The sequence below is a fragment of the Cupressus sempervirens genome, chromosome 1 (assembly GCF_028749045.1).
Source record: "Cupressus sempervirens isolate cs-2001-9-10 chromosome 1, ASM2874904v1, whole genome shotgun sequence".
In the NCBI taxonomy this organism is placed as follows: domain Eukaryota; kingdom Viridiplantae; phylum Streptophyta; class Pinopsida; order Cupressales; family Cupressaceae; genus Cupressus; species Cupressus sempervirens.
In genome coordinates, this window is record NC_143118.1 from 883,925,207 (window position 1) to 883,936,655 (window position 11,449).

The following is an 11,449-nucleotide window of genomic DNA, read 5'->3' on the forward strand; positions in this document are numbered from 1 at the left end:
TGATCTTGAGTTAGCAGCAGTAGTTCATGCTTTGACAAGATGGAGACATTTCTTGTTGGGGCATAGATTCGAGTTACACAGTGATCATCGCAGTCTTCAGTATATTTTTACTCAGCCTAATTTGAATGCTCGCCAGAGATGATGGATGGAGTTTCTATGCGAGTATGATTTTGAGGTTAAGTATATTCAGTGTAAGGAGAATGTGGTGGCGGATGCTTTGAGTCGCAGGAGACATGTGGTAGCATCTATGACTCTTAGTGTCGATTTGAGGAGTCGGATTCTTCAGGCACTTCCTACGGATTCATGGTATCAGGAAGTGTGCAGAGAGATAGATTCAGGAAGACCCTTGGAAGGAAAGTTTGCAGGTTACGCTCGAGAATCAGATGGTCTTTTGAGACATTTGGGGAGGATTTATGTGCCATTATTTGATGAGCTTCGCACCTTGATTCTAGCAAAAGCCCATCGTACACCATACTCAGCACATCCAGGTGTTAAGAAGATGCATGCTGATTTGAGACGTTTGTTCTTTTGGTCTAGAATGAAGCGAGATATTGCTGATTTTGTGGCTAGGTGTCTTGAGTGTCAGAGAGTCAAGGCAGAACACCAGCACCCAATTGGACGTTTGCAGCCAAATCTTATTCCTTCTTGGAAGTAGGATATTATCTCCATGGATTTCATTGTAGGATTACCTATGACAGTTAGTCGTCATGATGCTATCATGGTCACTATTGATCGGTTGACTAAGGTGGCGCATTTTTCACCTATCAAGTCTTCTGACATAGCAGCTTCCGTAGCTAATGTCTTCATGCGTGACATTGTGAGATTACATGGTATTCCTAGAAAGATCATTTCTGATAGGGATCCTGTATTCACATCTATATTTTGGACATCGTTGCAGCATGAGCTTGGAGCGCAGTTAAACTTCAATTTAGCATATCATCCAAAGACTGATGGTCAGACTGAGAGGGTGAATCAGGTTTTGGAGGATATGTTACGAATGTATGTGATGGATAGGCAGACATATTGGGAGGACTATCTCTATCTAGTGGAGTTTGCTTACAACAATGGGTATCACAGTTCTATTGGCATGGCACCTTTTTAGGCGTTATATGGTCGTCCTTGTCGTACACCATTGAGTTGGGACAATCTTGAGGATCGCATTTTGTTGGGTCCTGAGATGCTTCGTGATATGGAGCAACAGGTGGTGCGAATCCGTGAGCATTTGACTATGGCACAGGATAGATAGAAGAAGTATGATGATGCTCATAGGACTGATAAGCAGTTTGCAGTGGGAAATAAGGTTTTCTTGAGAGTGTGTCTGCAGAAAAGTCCGATCTGTTACGGAAAGGGTTCTAAGCTAGCGCCTCGTTTTGTGGGACCATTTGAGATTCTAGAGAGGATCGTCCTGATTGCTTACCGCCTTGCTCTACCGCCTAGCCTAGCTCGCATTCATGATGTTTTCCATGTATCAGTGCTTAGATAGTATATTCCTAATATTGTGCATATTCTTGATTGGAATGCGTTGTAGGTAGAGGACGGGCAACTAGCTTTGGAGCCGGTTCGTATTCTAGAGCAACGGGAGATGACCCTCAGGGGTCAAACCATTGATCAGGTAAGGGTCCAATGGGACCCTACTGATGATTCCTCAGCTACTTGGGAGGATGCAGCTAGATTACGGGAGTTATATCCCTACTTGTTTGTAGGCTTCCAGGAGTAAGCCGAATCCAAGGGGGGGTGGATGTAGTGCCTACCCTCGTTCACATCTTTTCCAGACTCATTGTTGCTATTATTATCAGACTTTGATGGACTAGTATTATGTTGATGGATTAGTAGGTATTGTTTTGACACTATCAGACAATATGTTATGGATTCAGTTGTTATATGATGAGATCATTTAGACTTTACATTTCATGTATGTATGATGATCATTATACTGTTTTCAGTTATTGTTGATGATTGGTTAGATGGTATTATCTCATGTGTTATATTATGGATACTTACCCCATACTTGCCTATGTATGGTGTGTGTGTTTTCTTATTGTATGGCGTTTCTGATGTGGTTAAGGAAGGGAGTCATAGTCACCTGCTTAGTCGGGATCTACATGATGCACCACTTCCTGCCATTGCCTGTTTAGCTTAGCACTATATATATATAGTATGTACATGCATGGCTTTTCTACAGGTTTCAGGTACCGGGTATCGACTTCCCTGAATTGCCAGGATGAGCGTACCCTATTATACTATCTCAATGATAAGAGTAGGGAGATAAGTTCTCAAGTCCAAATCCCAAACCCTAAAACCATTTGTCCTAGTGAGTTGGGACAAGTATCAGAATTAAGCACCCACTGAATGTGTCAGATGACATATTTCATGATTTTTAATCCTTTAGACTGATTTTGTGTGAATTGTCCTATCATGGGTTTTCATATTTTGTCTTGAAGGTCAATGGTGAATTTTCTATTAATTAAATCTTAACAAATAGATTTAATTAATAAAATTAATTATTTGAGAAGATTAAATATCATGATTTTTGATATTTTGATTATAATTAATTCAAGGAGAATTAATTGGGAGAAAAGAATTAAACAAAAAGAAAATTAGAAAATTAAAATAAATAATAATTATAAAATACTAATAAATTAATAAACAAATAATAATAATAAAAGTTATAAAAATTAAAATAAAAGTTATTAAATTAAAATGGGAGTTATAAATATTGAAATGGAAATTAGTTAAAAATAATTGGAATTATAAACTTGCTTGGAAATTAATGCAGTTCTCCATTTTTCATGTGTCAACAACACGGGGGTTAGTGCATCAATTGAGCACATGGTGTCTACAACCCTAGGGCTTATCAAAAAGGTTGGAAATAGGCCCATGCTTAGTTGGCGACATCTTCCAGCTGGTTCTAGAAGCATTCTAGGGTTATCCTGAGAGCTCTTTATATTCGAGCATTCCTTAGAAGCTTGGACATAGGGTGGAGAGCGTGGGTAGCGTGGATAGTGTGGAGAGAAATTGGAGCATTGGAAGATTCGAGAACTCTGAAGAAGGGAGCTTGCTCTGCGGGTTTTCTGAGGAAGAGCAAATTAGCATCAGAATTCGGGTAGATTCTTGTGATTTTACTTATGCTATTTTTGCATCATGCATTCCTTGTCTTCTTCGTGTCTTCCTTATGTCTTCTGAGAAATTACATATTTCTATTGCATGCATTCTCAATATGGGCAAATAAGGTTATTTGAGAATTTTATATGCATAGATCTGATAAGATAACGGGGCTAGGGTTTAAACTCATGACCAAAAATCCATTAGATTATTGGATAAATTTGGGAGTTAAAAGTTTATAAGAAAATTTCGAGAGTTAAAATATATTGTGTATATATGATTTTGAAATCTGCATACATAAATATTGTATATATATGCATTATTTACACAAATATTGTGATACAAATTCATATATATATATATATATATGTATTTAATTGGTGAATCGATTATCGAATCGTAGTAAAGATTCATGTTAATATCGCATGAGAAAGTTTATACAAAAATTATTTAAAATCGCATTGGGGAAAACATATATATGAAAGCGCAGTGGGACGGACTGTACCCCACGCGCTTTGCTGGGCACGGAGTGCCTACTGTCGCAGGTACTACGTACCTGCTGCCGCCGCAGGACTGTGACCGCAGAACCCTGCGTGCCGCGGCCGGGGTCACTTCGGTGATGGCCGACGGCGTGTTTAATTTCCATTTTGTTTTAAAGTTTGTTATTTGATTTTTTATTGTTATATAATAAATTTTGAAATTAATATTCGGTTTTTATAAAATGAAAAAAAAATTAATATTATACATTATATATGTATGTATGTATATATTTAAATATAAATATATATATATGTAATATATATATATATATATATATATATATATATATATATATATATATATATATATATATATATATGTTATTAAAGGATTTAAAATTGTTGATAAAAGATTTATGAATTCATAATGATGCATAGTTTTGTAATTTTATAACTTTAACTGTTAAGAATTAATTAATAGTTTAAGATTATAAAATGTATAAAGTATGTGAAAATTAAAGTTGGTGGAAACGTTTTTTTAAATGTTATAATCGGAGATTAAAGTTTAGAGAGAACTTTTAATCCTTCCAAAAATAGCACATGGAAAAAAAACGTATAATATGTTCCTTTAAACTTGGAAACATAAACTGAGACTTGGCATTTGAATTTAAATTTGAAACTTAGCGAAACCAAAACATGTGTCTACATTGTGTGTTCCTTATGTTAATGTTTTGGGATTTTGGGTTGACTAGTGTTGACCAGTTTTAGGATGTCTACTAGAGGCTTGGGGGTTATGTGATTGTGATGTCATGATGATGTTTTATTTCTCGATCTTTATAAACCCAACCATGATTATGTGATGGAATGCTCTATGTATTGGTTGTGAATACTGATTGTTATAGTTGAAATTCTTATGTTTGAGATACTTGACTTAACCATTATTTTTGGTCATCGATCAGTTATCTTTGGATATATTCTAGTCCCCATGATGGGACTAATATGTGGATTTATTCTTGATGATGTCATGTTGTGACATGTATGACTCAACCATTTTGGAGTCTTCGATCAGTATGATTTTGAGATATTCTTGGTGGCTTGTTGAGAACCAATGGATATGGTGATTTATTTTGAGATATATTTTGGTTATTAAGAACCAATGGATATTTTGATTATCAGTGATACTTCAGTTGCCAATAGAGAGCTGTTGTGTTCATGATTTTCTATGGATGTTTGCTCATGGTGATTTGATGCTTTTATGCATATTTGATGATTTTATCATGGATATTTGATGATTCTTATTGTGGATATTTGATGATTTTATGGACTTTCTTTATGATTATGATACCATGAGCATTAGGGTAGGATATCTGCATGTAGTGTCGGGAAGTGGCTTGCAATGGGGGCCGAGGCCCTAAGAGGCTGCCAGGATAACTCATTGTAAGTTGGTTTAATAAGTGATAACATTCACACTTAATACTAACTGAATGAACCTAAAAAGATATGAGTTTTGGTTCTTGCCCATGCCTTGAGTGCTTGTATAGGCTAGGATGGGAGTAGAGAGAACGCATGGTTGCGACCTTGCATTCCATAGTATGCCTTGTCAGTATGAAAGGATACTAGTGGCTGCATGAGATCTGTATGGACCCGTGGAGTTTAGCTAACTGCCAAGGTAACTTGTACGAGATAAATGCGATGACACTTTCCCGCTTGCATAGTAGGTTCCTACATGTCATTGTGTGCCTCTGGGAAGTAGATGTCTATTTTGGTGATTGGAACCTTTGAGTTAATATACTTTTAGGATTCCTGGACTTTAGAGATTTGTGCTATGATAGCCTGTTTGGGACTTGAGATTATCTCCTCAACACGGTGGGAGTGGATCACTTAGGTACCACACGGTCAGGTGGTAGTGTATTTTCCACTCTTATCATTTGAGATTCATTGAGACATCGTGGTTGATGCGTCCTTCGTGATGGTGGATATGTATCCTTTCATTGATGATTAGCATATGCTAGATGATGTTATCTTATGCTTATATTTGCATGTTAGATTACTTCTACATATGATGTGGTATTTATTAGGAGTGACATTCCTACTATGTTAATACTGATGATCTTCTTGGTGATTTGGAATGTTACGCACCGAGGGATGGCTAGGGCCCACGATGGTCTAATGATGCTATTAACGGTTGAGAGGAACCGTGCATTTAGTTTATTTTGTTGATCTTTATGATGGATGTATATGATTTTTATGATGATGTATCATGAGTATCATGTGATTATCTTTACTTCGATGTGCCATGGATTAGAATGGGATGATGTACCTCATTCTACATATGTATATTCTTTTAAGCCTTCATACCCTGTGACATGTACAGTGGATGAATGAGCAGTTGGAAATGTAATAATTGAACATTGGACTTATCATTATTTATTCATGTGGATGTTGAACTAGATAGATTCATGTAAGTACTCACATTAAGGGATCTTAAAGAATGTAACCTGTTGCGCATATCATGTTTACTCTTTAGATGGTCGTTGCTATTGCTTCCGTTATTGTGCATAAATTTTATGTGGTATTTACTTTCATGGAAAAAAAAAAAAAAATGTTACCAAACTTAGTGAAATACTAGGATAATTCTTTGGATTCCTTGGCGGGGCATTACACATCACTTAAGATGTCTTTGAGACAAAGTGTATTTTGTAGTGCAAGCTTCACATGTGAGGACCCCACCATGGACGGCCAGTTGGATCACATAAAGAAATTTTTGACATAGCATGACTAGACCAATTTGACCAACCACAACATGCCATGTGGCACCTGTTGGAAAAAGTGCAAGTTAACACTTGGCATGGATTTTTAGGGGGAGTAACATGGCAAGTCCAAATTTAGAGGCTCCAGATTGTGACACATGTCAGATCCGATGGTTGGCACCTACCCACATTATGAAGTTGCTCGATTGTTAAGGAATGCAGGGAAGTACCTTGCTATCATGTGCCAGTGTATCAAGTGACAAGTGGTAAACTAGTGGACAAATTAGAGGGTGCCACATGGTACCTAGGTGGTAGGTGATAGTGTAGTAACTAATGAATCACAACTTGACACATGTCAAGCCCAATTAAAGTAGGTTGACCTAGATTGAGAGATAAGAGGGAAAAATTCAAAATTGAGAAAGTTTTAATTTTTTATTATTCCTTTTAAAAGCACATACATGGGTCTTTTAAATCAACAAAAGTTATATGTGAAAGTTTTAACTTTTGAAAATGGTTAAATATTTGCAAAGAGATGCAAATCTTAGAGTCATGTCCAAGAACCTGATTTTCAAACTAATCTTCTTGGTGTTTCCAATAAGTGGGTATAGGACTACCATATACCATTGGAAATGTCTCAGAACAAAATTTCTAAATTTGAAGTTTTTTTTTTTGGCATAGGAAGCCATATGTTTGAGATATTTAGGGTTTGTACTAATTGCCTATTTTTCAACCACATTCAGGTATAGCAGTTCAGAGTTGGTTTTTGGAAAAATGATGAACTAGGTGTACACCAAGGTTGTTAGGGATGTAGTTAGTGATGGTTTTTTCATCTCTAAATTAGTTTAGCAGAAGATTCTATTAGCACTTCAGATGCATACCTAATGTTTTTGTCAAGATAAGGTTTCTCATTAGTTAGAAGAGATATTTTGGATTTGTTGGAGCACAATGATGAGATTCCTTTCAAATTTTGGTTATAGAGAGAAGAGATATGTTTTGCAATAGCAAGGGATGGAGATTCAAGTGGAAATGTGTCACTTTCATATCAGATGTGGTTTCTCATTCCTTTCTTATATCTTTCTCTTTCTCTCTCATTATATGGGTTGGTTCCAGCTTATGGATTTTTTCACTACTGCGATACCACAAGGATGGTTCCAGATAGTTTGAAATTTTTGTCATTACAATGATTAACACTATTTCTTCAAATTTCTATATTTTATGAATAGAAGTAATGAAGCTAATATAGATATTTCTAATCTATTTAGTGGTTTTAGGAGTTATTTACATGCATCTTGAATGTATATTTTCAAATAAATGAATACAATGAACAACAAATTTCTTAGTTTCATTCTAATTCTTTTTAGATTAATTAGATATGTCCTTAGGGGGGGTGTTAGATTAATTAGATATTTCTTAATTAACTCTAGTTTTCTTAAGCTAAACTTTAGACATCTAATAATTAATTCTTTTATTAATTATTATGATGCAACCTAGGTTAAACCTTTTTTGGGTTTTGATCTCCTTTATAATGATGAAATATCTTTTTAATTTTTTACTAAATCATTTTTTAATATAGAAATTTATCTTTTCTCTCATCAAGAATGTCTCATCTATGGATCTAGCAATTTTTGCCTCCATAACTTTTTGCTTCTCTCTTCCATCTTAGGTGTTTGCATGTAGGTGATTTGTAGGAGCTATGGGGTTGATCATTCATCAACTTCAACAAGCTCCTCTAACAAATTCATCCACCTTTTTTAGTTTCCCATGGTTGGAAGTTATAGGGGAGCCATGAAACCAAAATCTTCTTGAATTGGACCAATAAACTCCTTAAATCCTAAAGAAATTTCTAAGCCCAATAAATCAACTCTAATCTACTTTCTGCCTAGATGAAAAATTCTTATTGCTAATCTATTCCATGAATCCACCACTATATTAAGCATTTGAATCTATTAGAACACTATTAGCATTTAAAACAAGTTGATTGTACTCGGGTAACTAGAACACTTGCTCTATTCACATTCAAAAACTTGCATACAATCCACTCTAGCTTGGGAAATGAACCTTGGAGTATCTAAAGATGATTCCTACATGTTTGTATGCAACTATAATTTATTTCCTCCCTCCATTTCAAAATGAATCAAAAAATTTCAATCTTGCATGCAGCATTTGCAAAATTGCAAAATGTTGTCATGACAACATTTTAGCATCTTTTCAATTAATGCACAAAACAAGCTTTAATGGCCTCTACTTTTTTCCAAATGATGAATAAGCACCATTAAAGGATTTTTAGGCCCTTTTCACTTCTCACCAAATTATAGGACACATTTAGACCACATTTCCCAATTCTAGGCATATTCTAAGGACTAAACACTTAAAAGAAAACTACACTAAACTAGATTGAAATTAGCACTAACCACTAATTCATCTAGTCAGACACAACAAGAAGACCTTCTAAGGTCTAAGAAAAGACATATTGACTTTGATAGATTCAGTTACAAGCCAAAATTGATTGGTACTTTAGGAATAGCGTAGGTGCTCCTACACTAGACTATTGTTAATATGTCATCAATATTTACCTCACAGGACATAGGTCTTAACCATGCTACCCTTGGTATTATTTCATGTGAATAAAAAATATCTGTGTCCATAATGAAATATATTTTATTATAATTTTTATCTACAACTGGTTTTCGAATCATCATCACGTTCTTCATTTTAATTTTTAGTTCTTCAAAATACTTTCCCATGACTCCTTCAAAATTATCTCCCAACCTCTTTATTAGTTCATTTAGTTGATCTACAACAATCGTGTTTCTATCTCATGGTACCTTTCCAATTGTAAGAAAATAATTTTGTACATAGAAAAATATACAAACTAATAGGGAACCAAAACTACACAATGTGTTCTTAGATTTTGTTACTGTTTCCAAGATCTTTGTAAGTTGTTGTAACTGCAGCTTAGGAAGATCATATGCATGGTCTTTCTTCACAATTTTGTATCCCAAGACAACTACAATGCATTACACATTGTTCAATCTGATAGATTGATAAAACTTATGTGTGATCACACAAATAATAAATTCAATTAGTGGATACTTAATGTTGTATGCTAATATTCGATGACCATTCCACTTTACCTTGGTTAGGCTTTCAATTTCATACTATGTGCCACTCCTTATTCTCTTAGGTCAATCCAATGTAGGATTCCCAATTACTCTTCAAAACATTTCCTTGTTGATCTTGATTGGCCTACCTTCAAACCATATTTTCATGTTGTGAAGTCAACTTAAATAAATTAACCATTCATTCTTAAAAACTTTAGGAAAATCTAGGGCACGAGTTAGCCCTTTGTTTACAATGATTTTTAATTCATCTTTCCTAATTCTATCTACGCATAACTTGTCATAAGCTATCCTTATTTCAAAATCTTTAATTTCTCTTATCTTTCATTAACAACATGATTTGATGTTTTGCACACTCAAGACTCTAGGTGGAATAGATGACAACACCCCAACATTATCAAGGGTTTCAATATTAACTATGTTTTTGAAATTTGGTATAGGTTAGTGATCATTCCTTATGATTTGTGCATTTTTATCCTTTGACATTTCACTTCTAGATGCCATTATGAACTAGGATTTTTGATAAAAGCTTCTCACAAAACACCTTACTTAGCAATAAGAGTAATAGCTATTGCTCTTCACAAGTTTGATGATAACTTGTTGTGATTCCTTAATCTAGTTTCTAAGATCATTTTTAAATCTTTTCATGAGCTCCTTCATCGTTGGGTAAGAAGAATAATTATTTATATTTGATATATACCTTTGATCTTTCACTTAATTTCATCATACTCAAATAGTGTATGACAGTTGGGCTTAGCCTTAACTTTAGTTTGATCAAACTTATGCACTCAATCATAACCAATTTACTCAATCAATATGTAAACCTTCTTGATCACTCAATCTATACTATAAGGCTTGGTAAATATAGACTGTACCATTGATGCTCGATACTTATTGAATATTCAATTATAATATTTCTCATTGCATCTCCAATTATGTAGATATATCTTTTCATCACTTTAATGCTAGGAACCAATGTAAAATATATCTTTTAAGTATACAGTTCCTACATACCTCTTTCTTTTAGTGAGTTGTGGTGTGATCACCAATTCCATCAAATTGGGTGATCAATGTGTCTTCTACTTTTTTTCTTCCAACTCTTACTACCTTTATCCATCTCTTCTTCTTTTCTAATTTTTCATTTTCATTTTTTTGTGCTGGTGTAGGTGTTCTAGTTTTGTAGTTCTTATTGATGTGTCCCAATTTAACATAACTAAAACATACTATCTCACCATTTATCCATTTTTTATAATTTTCTCTTAAAGGTGTCTTGATGCAATTCTCTATAATGTGTCCATATTCTCCATAATAGTGATAATTATACCATGTTTTATAATCCTAGTCACAGCAATTGCTTTTCCTTGCTGTATGAGTCTATTTTTTAGGTGAGCAGTGTGATTTCTTCTTAAGTCTACACTTGTAGGCCTTATGTCAATACTTTTGACAATTGTAGAAGTGATATTGGAATCTAGATACCTTTCTAGTTGATTCTATGTTTCTTGTTCTACATTTATGAGCTCGATGCCCTTCTTTCTTGCATTTAGAAAAATAACCACTTAGGTTTTGGAGTTTTCTCACCATTTTCGCTTTTGAAAATGTTTGAAAATTGCTTGTATCCAAGTCCTGATGCGTCTATTGCTCTTGGTGACTTCATCAAGTCTTCAAAATGTTTGATTATTTCATTTGGTTTGTTCATCCTTTCCTTGAGTTCCTTTTCATGCCTTTACTCATTCTTCAATTTCTAATTTTCTAACTTTAGATTTTTTATCTTCAAATCTTTTTTATTTACTTTTTGATTTATAATTACTAATTGATTTATCATGTCAAATTGAGTATTTGTAAGCTTCTAAAATTCAAATGACATTTCTTTGAGTCTACTAGCTGGGTAAAAGCACAAACCTGTGTCACCTTTTATAAAGAAATGTGATATCAAAATGTACCAGTTCAACATTAGTGAAAAAAAAATGTTATTTGTGTTTAAAATATGAAGATGATGTAA